The sequence below is a fragment of the Uranotaenia lowii genome, chromosome 1 (assembly GCF_029784155.1).
Source record: "Uranotaenia lowii strain MFRU-FL chromosome 1, ASM2978415v1, whole genome shotgun sequence".
NCBI lineage: Eukaryota > Metazoa > Arthropoda > Insecta > Diptera > Culicidae > Uranotaenia > Uranotaenia lowii.
The window spans coordinates 206,369,193-206,389,184 of record NC_073691.1 but is presented as its reverse complement, the minus strand read 5'-3'; the positions used below and the strand labels follow the sequence as shown (position 1 = coordinate 206,389,184).

General features: G+C 25.5%; 1 protein-coding gene across 5 annotated transcripts in view; it reads right to left on the bottom strand.

The window, feature by feature from the left end:
• The window catches only part of LOC129739750 (uncharacterized), a 54,622-nt gene that overhangs the window by 15,175 nt on the left and 19,455 nt on the right, over positions 1-19,992 (bottom strand). The gene's annotated exons all lie outside the window — the stretch shown is intronic.

Genomic DNA, 19,992 nt, shown 5'->3' with positions numbered 1-19,992 from the left:
GGGGGCTCACCCTCAAAATGGTAGATTAGGATGTGCAGAACAAACTTTTGTATGGGGCCGACTGAAAAAAAATATGTTTAGAGGTTCCGCAAGCGCGATCTTTGAAAAAAGTCCACTTTCAAAAGATTTGATTTTAAATAAATTCTGGGTCCAAAAATTTTCATAAAATTTATATATTTTATATTTTTTTAATTTTGTTCGAGTTAAACACTACACGTAAAAAATGAAAAATGAACCAAATTTGAATCAAAATGTAAAACAAGCAAGCTATTTCCAAGAAAAAAAAATTTTTGGTCCAAAAATTTTGAATTCAACTGACCAAAATGTGTACCAAGCGTAAAATATTTTTGATACCAATGCCATCAAAAGATGCGGATTTTTTGCACTTAAACTTTGCTGAACAAAGCATGTTGTTTGTATCATCGTGTGAAGAGCTATTTACGGTTCAATGCTTAATAAAAATCACAATTTAGGATATTTTTTATTTAATTTATCAAATTTGTCTTAATAAATACCTACTTTAAAATCAAAATACTTGCAAAAAAAGACTTGGATGGTTTAAGGAAGTCATCAGAAGGCCATATGCCAAATTTGAGCGGAATCGGACAACAGGAAGGGGTTGCACAAAATCTCAAGTGTGAAAGGAATTCTGAGACATAGTGTTCTAAAGAAGCATAAAAAACTGGTTTATCATCATACATTTTTGTCTTTACCAATCGATTGCTTCATTATGTAGATTTTATTAAAATTTCGATTAAGACTAACATTTCACCTGAAGACTGCAACTCGATTGGACTAAAAACAAAAAAGTTATGACTGTTCCAAGATTGTATTTTTGTGGCAAATTGTCCTGTAAAATGCAATGAGTAAAATGTACTCATTGTGTGTTAAACGACCATTTGCCACAAAAATATAATCTTGGAACAGTCATAACTTTTTTGTTTTAAGTCCAATCGAGTTGCAGTCTTCAGGTGAAATGTTAGTCTTAATCGAAATTTTAATAAAATCTACATAAACAAGCAATCGATTGAGAAAGACAAAAATGTATGATAAAAAACCAGTTTTTTATGCTTCTTTAGAACACTATGTCTCAGAATCCCTTTCACACTTGAGGTTCAGTGCAACCCCTTCCTGTTGTCCGATTCCGCTCAAATTTGGCATATGGCCTTCTGATGACTCCCTTAAACCACCCAAGTCTTTTTTTGCAAGTATTTTGATTTTAAAGTAGGTATTTATTAAGACAAATTTGATAAATTAAATAAAAAATATCCTAAATTGTGATTTTTATTAAGCATTGAACCGTAAATAGCTCTTCACACGATGATACAAACAACATGCTTTGTTCAACAAAGTTTAAGTGCAAAAAATCCGCATCTTTTGATGGCATTGGTATCAAAAATATTTTACGCTTGGTACACATTTTGGTCAGTTGAATTCAAAATTTTTGGACCAAAAAAATTTTTTTTCTTGGAAATAGCTTGCTTGTTTTACATTTTGATTCAAATTTGGTTCATTTTTTATTTTTTACGTGTAGTGTTTAACTCGAACAAAATTAAAAAAATATAAAATATATAAATTTTATGAAAATTTTTGGACCCAGAATTTATTTAAAATCAAATCTTTTGAAAGTGGACTTTTTTCAAAGATCGCGCTTGCGGAACCTCTAAACATATTTTTTTTCAGTCGGCCCCATACAAAAGTTTGTTCTGCACATCCTAATCTACCATTTTGAGGGTGAGCCCCCAGATTCCCAGAAGTTATGCAATTTTGGGACACCCTAATGCACATGTATTCGGAAAATCATAAATCTGACTCCCGGGGAAGGAACGATGGGAAGAGATTTTGGCTTTCAAACAACCGAATGCAACGAGGCATACGACGGCTTTGAGATTTGCCATTCTCCGTGGGCTACGAATATGCTTGAACAAACTTTCTCTCCGGTGCTGTGGGAAAACTTTTTGCCCAAAAAACTTTGACTTCCACCCCAACAATGCAAGCGCACTTCTTTCACCTGCCGCCGCATTATTGACGATGTCGAGGTGTATGTCGTCGGTGTTCACTTGACAAGAATGATAAAATTGAGTGCTTGTGACGTGGTCGGGTTTTTTTACCGACTTGATATTTGTTGGTTCAACAGGCGAGCAAACATTGTGGGCCAAGTTTTTAATAACGTTTTGTCAGCGACCTGGAAAAGCTGAGTCGATTTTTATTTGAATAGATTTAAAAAATGATATTTAAAACCATCTAGATATGCTGTCAAATCAATGCTACCCTATCGGATGAATAACTCTAGGCGATGAATCCCGGAAAAAAAACCAATCCACCAAAACTATAAGCTGTTTCCAGTCGTGTTTTTCTCATAGTTTATTATTATCAAAGAGGCCATACTCAAGACGGTCTCGTATCTTCGCTGTATCCGAATCTGCGGTTTAATTTTCTTCGCACAATAATAGAGTGAAGTTTTTCCATGCAAAAAGCAAAAAAAAAATACAAAATACACACAAAAAACCCCTTTCGGGCAGCAAAGACGTCCACGCTTGTTTGAGTTTTGCCAGTTTGTAGCTCGACTTGGCGTAAGGCAGTTCTTGTAAGCTTTAGAGGGATAAGATTCTATCTTGTCTTATCATTCTATTTAAATTAGTTCTTTGAAAATTTTTCCACTACAAGTTTTTGCAAATGGCTGTCAAAATCTTTCTTAGCTTAAGGTTATTTCAACATTGAGTTACTGTACCGAAAATAACACCACGTACCCTACATCTCTGGAAATATGACCAGTTGCCTTTTCTTGCTGAGCTAAGCAGTTCAATGCTTTGTTTTGCGAGGGAACCCCCAAGGAAATTCACTGTTGGCTGTTTTTATTCTCTCTCAACTCTTGCTTTCAGCTCGTAAAAGCCTAGACAGTTTCCTTACAAATTCTTTTTTTTTTTTTTGAAAATAGGTTTGCAAAAACATTTAAGCTTAATGCGAACCTCTCATTCCAAAAAAGTTTCACATAAATTGGTTTTGCTTAGTGGAAGATTGAAGAGCCAATGTAAATCCTTTTGCCTTATTTTGAGCAGTAAGGTGAAAAAAATGTCCATCATCATTTCAAGTCGTTAAACATTTTCAGGCATTCATGTCCTAACGTTTTACTTGAACTTACTAAACTATAAATGGATTTGCATACTTGAAGGCGCATACATATTGACATATTGCTATGTGAATATGAAAACCTATTGATATGATAATCGCCTTCAGTTATGCAATCAATTATATAAGAAACTAGTTCAAATGTGCTTTGCTCTAAAAAATCCAGTTGTTAGAGATAGACTTTTACAGAAGAATTGATAGCTCATAGAAAAAAACAGAATTTTCAAATGGCTGAAGACTAGCTCTACGAACCCTCAGCACCAATCTTTGATTAATCTGTTAAACACGTTTTGAAGAAACGTAGAATACCGGACATGGGTCCACTCATAGGAGGAGCAGAAGCCACTTGGGTGAATCGGCTTGTCACCATTCCACCAGCCGGATCGGAAGATGACTGGGGAAAGGTAAGCATTATTAGTTCCTTGGGAGACGAGATTGACAGTTCTCGGAAATTATGGTATTTAATAGTTACGACGACGATGTTGATTGGCTTAAGCAAACAAGTAAACAAGAGTGAGCAACATATTTAAGACCTGCCAATCATCCGCCTTCGGAGGCGGTCAGAAATCAACGGCCAAGAGCATCGGTTTTGTGTAATGTTTACTAATTGGAAGAGACAGATTTTGTAGACAAAGTTTTGGGTACATTTCAATTTCCACAATTTTCCACCCAGTTGGAGTGTTTGTCAACCAAAAAAAAAAACTAATTAAAAGTGAGTCCAATATACTCAAATTTTGACAATTTTGACAATTTTTTTTATTTTTTTTATTAAGAAACTTTTATCATTCGGGTCCATTGACAAGTTTAAAATTTTTGACAATTTTAACAATTTTGATAATTTTGACAATTTTGACAATTTTGACAATTTTGACAATTTTGACAATTTTGACAATTTTGACAATTTTGACAATTTTGACAATTTTGACAATTTTGACAATTTTGACAATTTTGTCAATTTTGTCAATTTTGTCAATATTGTCAATTTTGTCAATTTCGTCAATTTTGTCGATTTTGACAATTTTGTCAATATTGTCAATTTTGTAAATTTTGTCAATTTTGTCAATTTTGATAATCATGTCAATTTTGTCAATTTTGTCAATTTTGTCAATTTTGTAAATTTTGTCAATTTTTTTTTTTAATTTTGTTAATTTTGTCAATTTTGTTAATTTTGTTTATCTTGTCAATTTTGCTAATTTTGTTGATTTTGTCAATTTTGTCAATTATGTCAATTATGTCAATTATGTCAATTTTGTCAATTTTGTCAATTTTGTCAATTTTGTCAATTTTGTCAATTTTGTCAATTTTGTCAATTTTGTCAATTTTGTCAATTTTGTCAATTTTGTCAATTTTGTCAATTTTGTCAATTTTGTCAATTTTGTCAATTTTGTCAATTTTGTCAATTTTGTCAATTTTGTCAATTTTGTCAATTTTGTCAATTTTGTCAATTTTGTCAATTTTGTCAATTTTGTCAATTTTGTCAATTTTGTCAATTTTGTCAATTTTGTCAATTTTGTCAATTTTGTCAATTTTGTCAATTTTGTCAATTTTGTCAATTTTGTCAATTTTGTCAATTTTGTCAAATTTGTCAATTTTGTCAATTTTGTCAATTTTGTCAATTTTGTAAATTTTTTTCAATTTTGTCAATTTTTTCAATTTTGTCAATTTTGTCAATTTTGTCAATTTTGTCAATTTTGTCAATTTTGTCAATTTTGTCAATTTTGTCAATTTTGTCAATTTTGTCATTTTGTCAATTTTGTCAATTTTGACAATTTTGACAATTATGACAATTTTGACAATTTTGTCAATTTTGTCAATTTTGACAATTTTGACAATTTTGACAATTTTGACAATTTTGACAATATTGACAATTTTGACAATTTTGACAATTTTGACAATTTTGACAATTTTGACAATTTTGACAATATTGACAATTTTGACAATTTTGACAATTTTGACAATTTTGACAATTTAGACAATTCTGACAATTTTGACAATTTTGACAATTTTGTCAATTTTGACAATTTTGACAATTTTGACAATTTTGACAATTTTGACAATTTTGACAATTTTGACAATTTTGACAATTTTGACAATTTTGACAATTTTGACAATTTTGACAATTTTGACAATTTTGTCAATTTTAACAATTTTGACAATTTTGACAATTTTGTCAATTTTGTCAATTTTGTCAATTTTGTCAATTTTGTCAATTTTGTCAATTTTAACAATTTTGTCAATTTTGTCAGTTTTGTCAATTTTGTCAATTTTGTCAATTTTGTCAATTTTGTCAATTTTGTCAATTTTGTCAATTTTGTCAATTTTGTCAATTTTGTCAATTTTGTCAATTTTGTCAATTTTGTCAATTTGTCAATTTTGTCAATTTTGTCAATTTCGTCAATTTTGTCAATTTTGTCAATTTTGTCAATTTTGTCAATTTTGTCAATTTTGTCAATTTTGTCAATTTTGACAATTTTGTCAATTTTGTAAGTTTGACAATTTTGACAATTTTGTCAATTTTGTAAGTTTGACAATTTTGACAATTTTGACAATTTTGACAATTTTGACAATTTTGACAATTTTGACAATTTTGACAATTTTGACAATTTTGACAATTTTGACAATTTTGACAATTTTGACAATTTTGACAATTTTGACAATTTTGACAATTTTGACAATTTTGACAATTTTGACAATTTTGACAATTTTGACAATTTTGACAATTTTGACAATTTTGACAATTTTGACAATTTTGACAATTTTGACAATTTTGACAATTTTGACAATTTTGACAATTTTGACAATTTTGACAATTTTGACAATTTTGACAATTTTGTCAATTTTGACAATTTTGACAATTTTGACAATTTTGACAATTTTGACAATTTTGACAATTTTGACAATTTTGACAATTTTGACAATTTTGACAATTTTGACAATTTTGACAATTTTGACAATTTTGACAATTTTGACAATTTTGACAATTTTGACAATTTTGACAATTTTGACAATTTTGACAATTTTGACAATTTTGACAATTTTGACAATTTTGACAATTTTGACAATTTTGACAATTTTGACAATTTTGACAATTTTGACAATTTTGACAATTTTGACAATTTTGACAATTTTGACAATTTTGACAATTTTGACAATTTTGACAATTTTGACAATTTTGACAATTTTGACAATTTTGACAATTTTGACAATTTTGACAATTTTGACAATTTTGACAATTTTGACAATTTTGACAATTTTGACAATTTTGACAATTTTGACAATTTTGACAATTTTGACAATTTTGACAATTATGACAATTTTGTCAATTTTGTCAATTTTGTCAATTTTGATAATTTTGACAATTTTGACAATTTTGTCAATTTTGTCAATTTTGTCAATTTTGTCAATTTTGTCAATTTTGTCAATTTTGTCAATTTTGTCAATTTTGTCAATTTTGTCAATTTTGTCAATTTTGTCAATTTTGTCAATTTTGTCAATTTTGTCAATTTTGTCAATTTTGTCAATTTTGTCAATTTTGTCAATTTTGTCAATTTTGTCAATTTTGTCAATTTTGTCAATTTTGTCAATTTTGTCAATTTTGTCAATTTTGTCAATTTTGTCAATTTTGTCAATTTTGTCAATTTTGTCAATTTTGTCAATTTTGTCAATTTTGTCAATTTTGTCAATTTTGTCAATTTTGTCAATTTTGTCAATTTTGTCAATTTTGTCAATTTTGTCAATTTTGTCAATTTTGCCAATTTTGTCAATTTTGCCAATTTTGTCAATTTTGTCAATTTTGTCAATTTTGTCAATTTTGTCAATTTTGTCAATTTTGTCAATTTTGTCAATTTTGTCAATTTTGTCAATTTTGTCAATTTTGTCAATTTTGTCAATTTTGTCAATTTTGTCAATTTTGTCAATTTTGTCAATTTTGTCAATTTTGTCAATTTTGTCAATTTTGTCAATTTTGTCAATTTTGTCAATTTTGTCAATTTTGTCAATTTTGTCAATTTTGTCAATTTTGTCAATTTTGTCAATTTTGTCAATTTTGTCAATTTTGTCAATTTTGTCAATTTTGTCAATTTTGTCAATTTTGTCAATTTTGTCAATTTTGTCAATTTTGTCAATTTTGTCAATTTTGTCAATTTTGTCAATTTTGTCAATTTTGTCAATTTTGTCAATTTTGTCAATTTTGTCAATTTTGTCAATTTTGTCAATTTTGTCAATTTTGTCAATTTTGTCAATTTTGTCAATTTTGTCAATTTTGTCAATTTTGTCAATTTTGTCAATTTTGTCAATTTTGTCAATTTTGTCAATTTTGTCAATTTTGTCAATTTTGTCAATTTTGTCAATTTTGTCAATTTTGTCAATTTTGTCAATTTTGTCAATTTTGTCAAATTTGTCAATTTTGTCAATTTTGTCAATTTTGTCAATTTTGTCAATTTTGTAAATTTTTTTCAATTTTGTCAATTTTTTCAATTTTGTCAATTTTGTCAATTTTGTCAATTTTGTCAATTTTATCAATTTTGTCAATTTTGTCAATTTTGTCAATTTTGTCATTTTGTCAATTTTGTCAATTTTGACAATTTTGACAATTATGACAATTTTGACAATTTTGTCAATTTTGTCAATTTTGACAATTTTGACAATTTTGACAATTTTGACAATTTTGACAATATTGACAATTTTGACAATTTTGACAATTTTGACAATTTTGACAATTTTGACAATTTTGACAATTTTGACAATATTGACAATTTTGACAATTTTGACAATTTTGACAATTTTGACAATTTAGACAATTCTGACAATTTTGACAATTTTGACAATTTTGTCAATTTTGACAATTTTGACAATTTTGACAATTTTGACAATTTTGACAATTTTGACAATTTTGACAATTTTGACAATTTTGACAATTTTGACAATTTTGTCAATTTTAACAATTTTGACAATTTTGACAATTTTGTCAATTTTGTCAATTTTGTCAATTTTGTCAATTTTGTCAATTTTGTCAATTTTAACAATTTTGTCAATTTTGTCAGTTTTGTCAATTTTGTCAATTTTGTCAATTTTGTCAATTTTGTCAATTTTGTCAATTTTGTCAATTTTGTCAATTTTGTCAATTTTGTCAATTTTGTCAATTTTGTCAATTTTGTCAATTTGTCAATTTTGTCAATTTTGTCAATTTCGTCAATGTTGTCAATTTTGTCAATTTTGTCAATTTTGTCAATTTTGTCAATTTTGTCAATTTTGTCAATTTTGTCAATTTGACAATTTTGTCAATTTTGTAAGTTTGACAATTTTGACAATTTTGTCAATTTTGTAAGTTTGACAATTTTGACAATTTTGACAATTTTGACAATTTTGACAATTTTGACAATTTTGACAATTTTGACAATTTTGACAATTTTGACAATTTTGACAATTTTGACAATTTTGACAATTTTGACAATTTTGACAATTTTGACAATTTTGACAATTTTGACAATTTTGACAATTTTGACAATTTTGACAATTTTGACAATTTTGACAATTTTGACAATTTTGACAATTTTGACAATTTTGACAATTTTGACAATTTTGACAATTTTGACAATTTTGACAATTTTGACAATTTTGACAATTTTGACAATTTTGACAATTTTGACAATTTTGACAATTTTGACAATTTTGACAATTTTGACAATTTTGACAATTTTGACAATTTTGACAATTTTGACAATTTTGACAATTTTGACAATTTTGACAATTTTGACAATTTTGACAATTTTGACAATTTTGACAATTTTGACAATTTTGACAATTTCGACAATTTTGACAATTTTGACAATTTTGACAATTTTGACAATTTTGACAATTTTGACAATTTTGACAATTTTGACAATTTTGACAATTTTGACAATTTTGACAATTTTGACAATTTAGACAATTTTGACAATTTTGACAATTTTGACAATTTTGACAATTTTGACAATTTTGACAATTTTGACAATTTTGACAATTTTGACAATTTTGACAATTTTGACAATTTTGACAATTTTGACAATTTTGACAATTTTGACAATTTTGACAATTTTGACAATTTTGACAATTTTGACAATTTTGACAATTTTGTCAATTTTGTCAATTTTGATAATTTTGACAATTTTGACAATTTTGTCAATTTTGTCAATTTTGTCAATTTTGTCAATTTTGTCAATTTTGTCAATTTTGTCAATTTTGTCAATTTTGTCAATTTTGTCAATTTTGTCAATTTTGTCAATTTTGTCAATTTTGTCAATTTTGTCAATTTTGTCAATTTTGTCAATTTTGTCAATTTTGTCAATTTTGTCAATTTTGTCAATTTTGTCAATTTTGTCAATTTTGTCAATTTTGTCAATTTTGTCAATTTTGTCAATTTTGTCAATTTTGTCAATTTTGTCAATTTTGTCAATTTTGTCAATTTTGTCAATTTTGTCAATTTTGTCAATTTTGTCAATTTTGTCAATTTTGTCAATTTTGTCAATTTTGTCAATTTTGTCAATTTTGTCAATTTTGCCAATTTTGTCAATTTTGCCAATTTTGTCAATTTTGTCAATTTTGTCAATTTTGTCAATTTTGTCAATTTTGTCAATTTTGTCAATTTTGTCAATTTTGTCAATTTTGTCAATTTTGTCAATTTTGTCAATTTTGTCAATTTTGTCAATTTTGTCAATTTTGTCAATTTTGTCAATTTTGTCAATTTTGTCAATTTTGTCAATTTTGTCAATTTTGTCAATTTTGTCAATTTTGTCAATTTTGTCAATTTTGTCAATTTTGTCAATTTTGTCAATTTTGTCAATTTTGTCAATTTTGTCAATTTTGTCAATTTTGTCAATTTTGTCAATTTTGTCAATTTTGTCAATTTTGTCAATTTTGTCAATTTTGTCAATTTTGTCAATTTTGTCAATTTTGTCAATTTTGTCAATTTTGTCAATTTTGTCAATTTTGTCAATTTTGTCAATTTTGTCAATTTTGTCAATTTTGTCAATTTTGTCAATTTTGTCAATTTTGTCAATTTTGTCAATTTTGTCAATTTTGTCAATTTTGTCAATTTTGTCAATTTTGTCAATTTTGTCAATTTTGTCAATTTTGTCAATTTTGTCAATTTTGTCAATTTTGTCAATTTTGTCAATTTTGTCAATTTTGTCAATTTTGTCAATTTTGTCAATTTTGTCAATTTTGACAATTTTGACAATTTTGTCAATTTTGTCAATTTTGTCAATTTTGTCAATTTTGTCAATTTTGTCAATTTTGTCAATTTTGTCAATTTTGTCAATTTTGTCAATTTTGTCAATTTTGTCAATTTTGTCAATTTTGTCAATTTTGTCAATTTTGTCAATTTTGTCAATTTTGTCAATTTTGTCAATTTTGTCAATTTTGTCAATTTTGTCAATTATGTCAATTTTGTCAATTTTGTCAATTTTGTCAATTTTGTCAATTTTTTCAATTTTGTCAATTTTGTCAATTTTGTCAATTTTGTCAATTTTGTCAATTTTGTCAATTTTGTCAATTTTGTCAATTTTGTCAATTTTGTCAATTTTGTCAATTTTGTCAATTTTGTCAATTTTGTCAATTTTGTCAATTTTGTCAATTTTGTCAATTTTGTCAATTTTGTCAATTTTGTCAATTTTGTCAATTTTGTCAATTTTGTCAATTTTGTCAATTTTGTCAATTTTGTCAATTTTGTCAATTTTGTCAATTTTGTCAATTTTGTCAATTTTGTCAATTTTGTCAATTTTGTCAATTTTGTCAATTTTGTCAATTTTGTCAATTTTGTCAATTTTGTCAATTTTGTCAATTTTGTCAATTTTGTCAATTTTGTCAATTTTGTCAATTTTGTCAATTTTTTCAATTTTGTCAATTTTGTCAATTTTGTCAATTTTGTCAATTTTGTCAATTTTGTCAATTTTGTCAATTTTGTCAATTTTGTCAATTTTGTCAATTTTGTCAATTTTGTCAATTTTGTCAATTTTGTCAATTTTGTCAATTTTGTCAATTTTGTCAATTTTGTCAATTTTGTCAATTTTGTCAATTTTGTCAATTTTGTCAATTTTGTCAATTTTGTCAATTTTGTCAATTTTGTCAATTTTGTCAATTTTGTCAATTTTGTCAATTTTGTCAATTTTGTCAATTTTGTCAATTTTGTCAATTTTGTCAATTTTGTCAATTTTGTCAATTTTGTCAATTTTGTCAATTTTGTAAATTTTGTCAATTTTGTCAATTTTGTCAATTTTGTCAATTTTGTCAATTTTGTCAATTTTGTCAATTTTGTCAATTTTGTCAATTTTGTCAATTTTGTCAATTTTGTCAATTTTGTCAATTTTGTCAATTTTGTCAATTTTGTCAATTTTGTCAATTTTGTCAATTTTGTCAATTTTGTCAATTTTGTCAATTTTGTCAATTTTGTCAATTTTGTCAATTTTGTCAATTTTGTCAATTTTGTCAATTTTGTCAATTTTGTCAATTTTGTCAATTTTGTCAATTTTGACAATTTTGACAATTTTGACAATTTTGTCAATTTTGTCAATTTTGTCAATTTTGTCAATTTTGTCAATTTTGTCAATTTTGTCAATTTTGTCAATTTTGTCAATTTTGTCAATTTTGTCAATTTTGTCAATTTTGTCAATTTTGTCAATTTTGTCAATTTTGTCAATTTTGTCAATTTTGTCAATTTTGTCAATTTTGTCAATTTTGTCAATTTTGTCAATTTTGTCAATTTTGTCAATTTTGTCAATTTTGTCAATTTTGTCAATTTTGTCAATTATGTCAATTTTGTCAATTTTGTCAATTTTGTCAATTTTGTCAATTTTGTCAATTTTGTCAATTTTGTCAATTTTTTCAATTTTTTCAATTTTGTCAATTTTGTCAATTTTGTCAATTTTGTCAATTTTGTCAATTTTGTCAATTTTGTCAATTTTGTCAATTTTGTCAATTTTGTCAATTTTGTCAATTTTGTCAATTTTGTCAATTTTATCAATTTTGTCAATTTTGTCAATTTTGTCAATTTTGTCAATTTTGTCAATTTTGTCAATTTTGTCAATTTTGTCAATTTTGTCAATTTTGTCAATTTTGTCAATTTTGTCAATTTTGTCAATTTTGTCAATTTTGTCAATTTTGTCAATTTTGTCAATTTTGTCAATTTTGTCAATTTTGTCAATTTTGTCAATTTTGTCAATTTTGTCAATTTTGTCAATTTTGTCAATTTTGTCAATTTTGTCAATTTTTTCAATTTTGTCAATTTTGTCAATTTTGTCAATTTTGTCAATTTTGTCAATTTTGTCAATTTTGTCAATTTTGTCAATTTTGTCAATTTTGTCAATTTTGTCAATTTTGTCAATTTTGTCAATTTTGTCAATTTTGTCAATTTTGTCAATTTTGTCAATTTTGTCAATTTTGTCAATTTTGTCAATTTTGTCAATTTTGTCAATTTTGTCAATTTTGTCAATTTTGTCAATTTTGTCAATTTTGTCAATTTTGTCAATTTTGTCAATTTCGTCAATTTTGTGAATTTTGTCAATTTTGTCATTTTTGTCAATTTTGTCAATTTTGTCAATTTTGTCAATTTTGTCAATTTTGTCAATTTTGTCAATTTTGTCAATTTTGTCAATTTTGTCAATTTTGTCAATTTTGTCAATTTTGTCAATTTTGTCAATTTTGTCAATTTTGTCAATTTTGTCAATTTTTTCAATTTTTTCAATTTTGTCAATTTTTTCAATTTTTTCAATTTTGTCAATTTTGTCAATTTTGTCAATTTTGTCAATTTTGTCAATTTTGTCAATTTTGTCAATTTTGTCAATTTTGTCAATTTTGTCAATTTTGTCAATTTTGTCAATTTTGTCAATTTGGTCAATTTTGTCAATTTTGTCAATTTTGTCAATTTTGTCAATTTTGTCAATTTTGTCAATTTTGTCAATTTTGTCAATTTTGTCAATTTTGTCAATTTTGTCAATTTTGTCAATTTTGTCAATTTAGTCAATTTTGTCAATTTTGTCAATTTTGTCAATTTTGTCAATTTTGTCAATTTTGTCAATTTTGTCAATTTTGTCAATTTTGTCAATTTTGTCAATTTTGTCAATTTTGTCAATTTTGTCAATTTTGTCAATTTTGTCAATTTTGTCAATTTTGTCAATTTTGTCAATTTTGTCAATTTTGTCAATTTTGTCAATTTTGTCAATTTTGTCAATTTTGTCAATTTTGTCAATTTTGTCAATTTTGTCAATTTTGTCAATTTTGTCAATTTTGTCAATTTTGTCAATTTTGTCAATTTTGTCAATTTTGACAATTTTGACAATTTTGACAATTTTGTCAATTTTGTCAATTTTGTCAATTTTGTCAATTTTGTCAATTTTGTCAATTTTGTCAATTTTGTCAATTTTGTCAATTTTGTCAATTTTGTCAATTTTGTCAATTTTGTCAATTTTGTCAATTTTGTCAATTTTGTCAATTTTGTCAATTTTGTCAATTTTGTCAATTTTGTCAATTTTGTCAATTTTGTCAATTTTGTCAATTTTGTCAATTTTGTCAATTTTGTCAATTTTGTCAATTTTGTCAATTATGTCAATTTTGTCAATTTTGTCAATTTTGTCAATTTTGTCAATTTTGTCAATTTTGTCAATTTTGTCAATTTTTTCAATTTTTTCAATTTTGTCAATTTTGTCAATTTTGTCAATTTTGTCAATTTTGTCAATTTTGTCAATTTTGTCAATTTTGTCAATTTTGTCAATTTTGTCAATTTTGTCAATTTTGTCAATTTTGTCAATTTTGTCAATTTTATCAATTTTGTCAATTTTGTCAATTTTGTCAATTTTGTCAATTTTGTCAATTTTGTCAATTTTGTCAATTTTGTCAATTTTGTCAATTTTGTCAATTTTGTCAATTTTGTCAATTTTGTCAATTTTGTCAATTTTGTCAATTTTGTCAATTTTGTCAATTTTGTCAATTTTGTCAATTTTGTCAATTTTGTCAATTTTGTCAATTTTGTCAATTTTGTCAATTTTGTCAATTTTGTCAATTTTGTCAATTTTTTCAATTTTGTCAATTTTGTCAATTTTGTCAATTTTGTCAATTTTGTCAATTTTGTCAATTTTGTCAATTTTGTCAATTTTGTCAATTTTGTCAATTTTGTCAATTTTGTCAATTTTGTCAATTTTGTCAATTTTGTCAATTTTGTCAATTTTGTCAATTTTGTCAATTTTGTCAATTTTGTCAATTTTGTCAATTTTGTCAATTTTGTCAATTTTGTCAATTTTGTCAATTTTGTCAATTTTGTCAATTTTGTCAATTTCGTCAATTTTGTGAATTTTGTCAATTTTGTCATTTTTGTCAATTTTGTCAATTTTGTCAATTTTGTCAATTTTGTCAATTTTGTCAATTTTGTCAATTTTGTCAATTTTGTCAATTTTGTCAATTTTGTCAATTTTGTCAATTTTGTCAATTTTGTCAATTTTGTCAATTTTGTCAATTTTGTCAATTTTTTCAATTTTTTCAATTTTGTCAATTTTTTCAATTTTTTCAATTTTGTCAATTTTGTCAATTTTGTCAATTTTGTCAATTTTGTCAATTTTGTCAATTTTGTCAATTTTGTCAATTTTGTCAATTTTGTCAATTTTGTCAATTTTGTCAATTTTGTCAATTTGGTCAATTTTGTCAATTTTGTCAATTTTGTCAATTTTGTCAATTTTGTCAATTTTGTCAATTTTGTCAATTTTGTCAATTTTGTCAATTTTGTCAATTTTGTCAATTTTGTCAATTTTGTCAATTTAGTCAATTTTGTCAATTTTGTCAATTTTGTCAATTTTGTCAATTTTGTCAATTTTGTCAATTTTGTCAATTTTGTCAATTTTGTCAATTTTGTCAATTTTGTCAATTTTGTCAATTTTGTCAATTTTGTCAATTTTGTCAATTTTGTCAATTTTGTCAATTTTGTCAATTTTGTCAATTTTGTCAATTTTGTCAATTTTGTCAATTTTGTCAATTTTGTCAATTTTGTCAATTTTGTCAATTTTGTCAATTTTGTCAATTTTGTCAATTTTGTCGGTTGTACTCCATTTACCCGAAAACCATTGCCCAGAATGAAAAATCCCCAGAATTTCAATCGCCAGAAAGAACCATTCCCCAGAATTTTTTCCCCCAGACGAACCATTCCCCAGAAAAATTTTCGCCAGAATGTACCATTTCCCAGAATTTTTTATCACCAGAATGAACCATTTACAAGAAATTTTTTCGCCAGAGGAACCATTTCCCAAAAAATTGAAAACATTTATCCTTACTAGAAATTATTAAAAAAAAAGGAATTATTACAAAAAAAATGGGGTTTCATAACTTAATTCTTTTGCGGCAAAGCCGAAACCAACGAGGATGAAGGGGCTGAGGCGGCACAAAGCCGCCGAAGCTCCCAAATCCGAGGTGGCCGCCGACCCGCCGTCGGAAGCGGCGGCCCCATTACATTGGTCTAGGTCTGCCGGGGCTTCCTAGGTCTGCGTGAAAGCTAGGGGTGATCCCTTAGCCCCGTCCGCCACGCGACAGCGTGAAGGACAAAACTTCTTTCAAGTTCGAACGCGCAGCGTGAGGAGTCGGATACCAAAACGGTTTTTTAAAGGACCATGGCAAGCATTGAATCAATTAAAGTACCATAAACCATAAACAAAGCACAATATTGGTTCTAAAATAAATTTAGTTGGAAAATTTCAAAGTTGTAGTTTCATTTAGAAAATCATTTTGAAAAAACGAATTTCGAATCATATGAAATTCACAAGAATTCATTAGAAAAAAAACAAATAAAAATATAAGGGGAAAAAAATCTGGGATTTGTGCCATTCTGGGAAATGTTGCATTCTGGGGAAAAAAGTTCTGGGAAATGGTCCATTCTGGGAAAAAAAAATCTTGTAAAATGGTGCATTCTGGGGAATTTTTTTCTGGGAAATGGTTCATTCTGGGGTTTGATTTCGGGTATTTGTCATTCTGGGAAAAAATCATTCTGGGCAATGGTTTTCGGGTAAATGGGATACAATCATTTTGTCAATTTTGTCAATTTTGTCAATTTTGTCAATTTTGTCAATTTTGTCAATTTTTTCAATTTTGTCAATTTTGTCAATTTTGTCAATTTTGTCAATTTTGTCAATTTTGTCAATTTTGTCAATTTTGTCAATTTTGTCAATTTTGTCAATTTTGTCAATTTTGTCAATTTTGTCAATTTTGTCAATTTTGTCAATTTTGTCAATTTTGTCAATTTTGTCAATTTTGACAATTTTGTCAATTTTGTCAATTTTATCAATTTTGTCAATTTTGTCAATTTTGTCAATTTTGTCAATTTTGTCAATTTTGTCAATTTTGTCAATTTTGTCAATTTTGTCAATTTTGTCAATTTTGTCAATTTTGTCAATTTTGTCAATTTTGACAATTTTGTCAACTTTGTCAATTTTTTCAATTTGGTCAAGTTTGTCAAGTTTGTAAATTTTGTCAACTTTGTCAATTTTGTCAATTTTTTCAATTTTGTCAATTTTGTCAGTTTTGTCAATTTTGACAATTTTGTCAATTTGGTCAAGTTTGTCAAGTTTGTAAATATTGTCAACTTTGTCAATTTTGTCAATTTTTTCACTTTTGTCAATTTTGTCAGTTTTGTCAATTTTGACAATTTTGACAATTTTGACAATAATGACAATTTTGACAATTTTGACAATTTTGTTAGTTTTGTCAATTTTGACAATTTTGACAATTTTGACAATTTTGACAATTTTGACAATTTTGACAATTTTGACAATTTTGACAATTTTGACAATTTTGACAATTTTGACAATTTTGACAATTTTGACAATTTTGTCAATTTTGTCAATTTTGACAATTTTGACAATTTTGACAATTTTGACAATTTTGACAATTTTGACAATTTTGACAATTTTGACAATTTTGACAATTTTGACAATTTTGACAATTTTGACAATTTTGACAATTTTGACAATTTTGACAATTTTGACAATTTTGACAATTTTGACAATTTTGACAATTTTGACAATTTTGACAATTTTGACAATTTTGACAATTTTGACAATTTTGACAATTTTGACAATTTTGACAATTTTGACAATTTTGACAATTTTGACAATTTTGACAATTTTGACAATTTTGACAATTTTGACAATTTTGACAATTTTGACCATTTTGACAATTTTGACAATTTTGACAATTTTGACAATTTTGACAATTTTGACAATTTTGGCAATTTTGGACAATTTTGACAATTTTGACAATTTTGACAATTTTGACAATTTTGACCATTTTGACAATTTTGACAATTTTGACAATTTTGACAATTTTGACAATTTTGACAATTTTGACAATTTTGACAATTTTGACAATTTTGACAATTTTGACAATTTTGACAATTTTGACAATTTTGACAATTTTGACAATTTTGACAATTTTGACAATTTTGACAATTTTGACAATTTTGACAATTTTGACAATTTTGACAATTTTGACAATTTTGACAATTTTGACAATTTTGACAATTTTGACAACTTTGACAATTTTGACAATTTTGACAATTTTAACAATTTTGACAATCTTGACAATTTTGACAATTTTGAAAATTTTGACAATTTTAAAAATTTTGGCAATTTTGACAATTTTGACAATTTTGACAATTTTGACAATTTTGACAATTTTGACAATTTTGACAATTTTGACAATTTTGACAATTTTGACAATTTTGACAATTTTGAGAATTTTGACAATTTTGACAATTTTGACAATTTTGACAATTTTGACAATTTTGACAATTTTGACAATTTTGACAATTACGACAATTTTGACAATTTTGACAATTTTGACAATTTTGACAATTTTGACAATTTTGACAATTGTGAATATTTTGACAATTTTGACAAGTTTGTCAATTTTGACAATTTTGACAAGTTTAACAATTTTGACAATTTTGACAATTTTGACAATTTTGACAATTTTGACAATTTTGACAATCTTGACAATTTTAACAATTTTGACAGTTTTGACAGTTTTGACAATTTTGACAATTTTTACAATTTTGACAATTTTGACAATTTTGACAATTTTGACAATTTTGACAATTTTGACAATTTTGACAATTTTGACAATTTTGACAATTTCGACAATTTTGACAATTTTGACAATTTTGACAATTTTGACAATTTTGACAATTTTGACCATTTTGACAATTTTGACAATTTTGACCATTTTGACAATTTTGACAATTTTGACAATTTTGACAATTTTGACAATTTTGACAATTTTGACAATTTTGACAATTTTGACAATTTTGACAATTTTGACAATTTTGACAATTTTGACAATTTTGACAATTTTGACAATTTTGACAATTTTGACAGTTTTGACAATTTTGACAATTTTGACAATTTTGACAATTTTGACAATTTTGACAATTTTGACAATTTTGACAATTTTGACAATTTTGACAATTTTGACAATTTTGACAATTTTGACAATTTTGACAATTTTGACAATTTTGACAATTTTGACAATTTTGACAATTTTGACAATTTTGACAATTTTGACAATTTTGACAATTTTGACAATTTTGACAATTTTGACAATTTTGACAATTTTGACAATTTTGACAATTTTGACAATTTTGACAATTTTGACAATTTTGACAATTTTGACAATTTTGACAATTTTGACAATTTTGACAATTTTGACAATTTTGACAATTTTGACAATTTTGACCATTTTGACAATTTTGACAATTTTGACAATTTTGACAATTTTGACAATTTTGACAATTTTGGCAATTTTGGACAATTTTGACAATTTTGACAATTTTGACAATTTTGACAATTTTGACCATTTTGACAATTTTGACAATTTTGACAATTTTGACAATTTTGACAATTTTGACAATTTTGACAATTTTGACAATTTTGACAATTTTGACAATTTTGACAATTTTGACAATTTTGACAATTTTGACAATTTTGACAATTTTGACAATTTTGACAATTTTGACAATTTTGACAATTTTGACAATTTTGACAATTTTGACAATTTTGACAATTTTGACAATTTTGACAATTTTGACAATTTTGACAACTTTGACAATTTTGACAATTTTGACAATTTTAACAATTTTGACAATCTTGACAATTTTGACAATTTTGAAAATTTTGACAATTTTAAAAATTTTGGCAATTTTGACAATTTTGACAATTTTGACAATTTTGACAATTTTGACAATTTTGACAATTTTGACAATTTTGACAATTTTGACAATTTTGACAATTTTGACAATTTTGAGAATTTTGACAATTTTGACAATTTTGACAATTTTGACAATTTTGACAATTTTGACAATTTTGACAATTTTGACAATTACGACAATTTTGACAATTTTGACAATTTTGACAATTTTGACAATTTTGACAATTTTGACAATTGTGAATATTTTGACAATTTTGACAAGTTTGTCAATTTTGACAATTTTGACAAGTTTAACAATTTTGACAATTTTGACAATTTTGACAATTTTGACAATTTTGACAATTTTGACAATCTTGACAATTTTAACAATTTTGACAGTTTTGACAGTTTTGACAATTTTGACAATTTTTACAATTTTGACAATTTTGACAATTTTGACAATTTTGACAATTTTGACAATTTTGACAATTTTGACAATTTTGACAATTTTGACAATTTCGACAATTTTGACAATTTTGACAATTTTGACAATTTTGACAATTTTGACAATTTTGACCATTTTGACAATTTTGACAATTTTGACCATTTTGACAATTTTGACAATTTTGACAATTTTGACAATTTTGACAATTTTGACAATTTTGACAATTT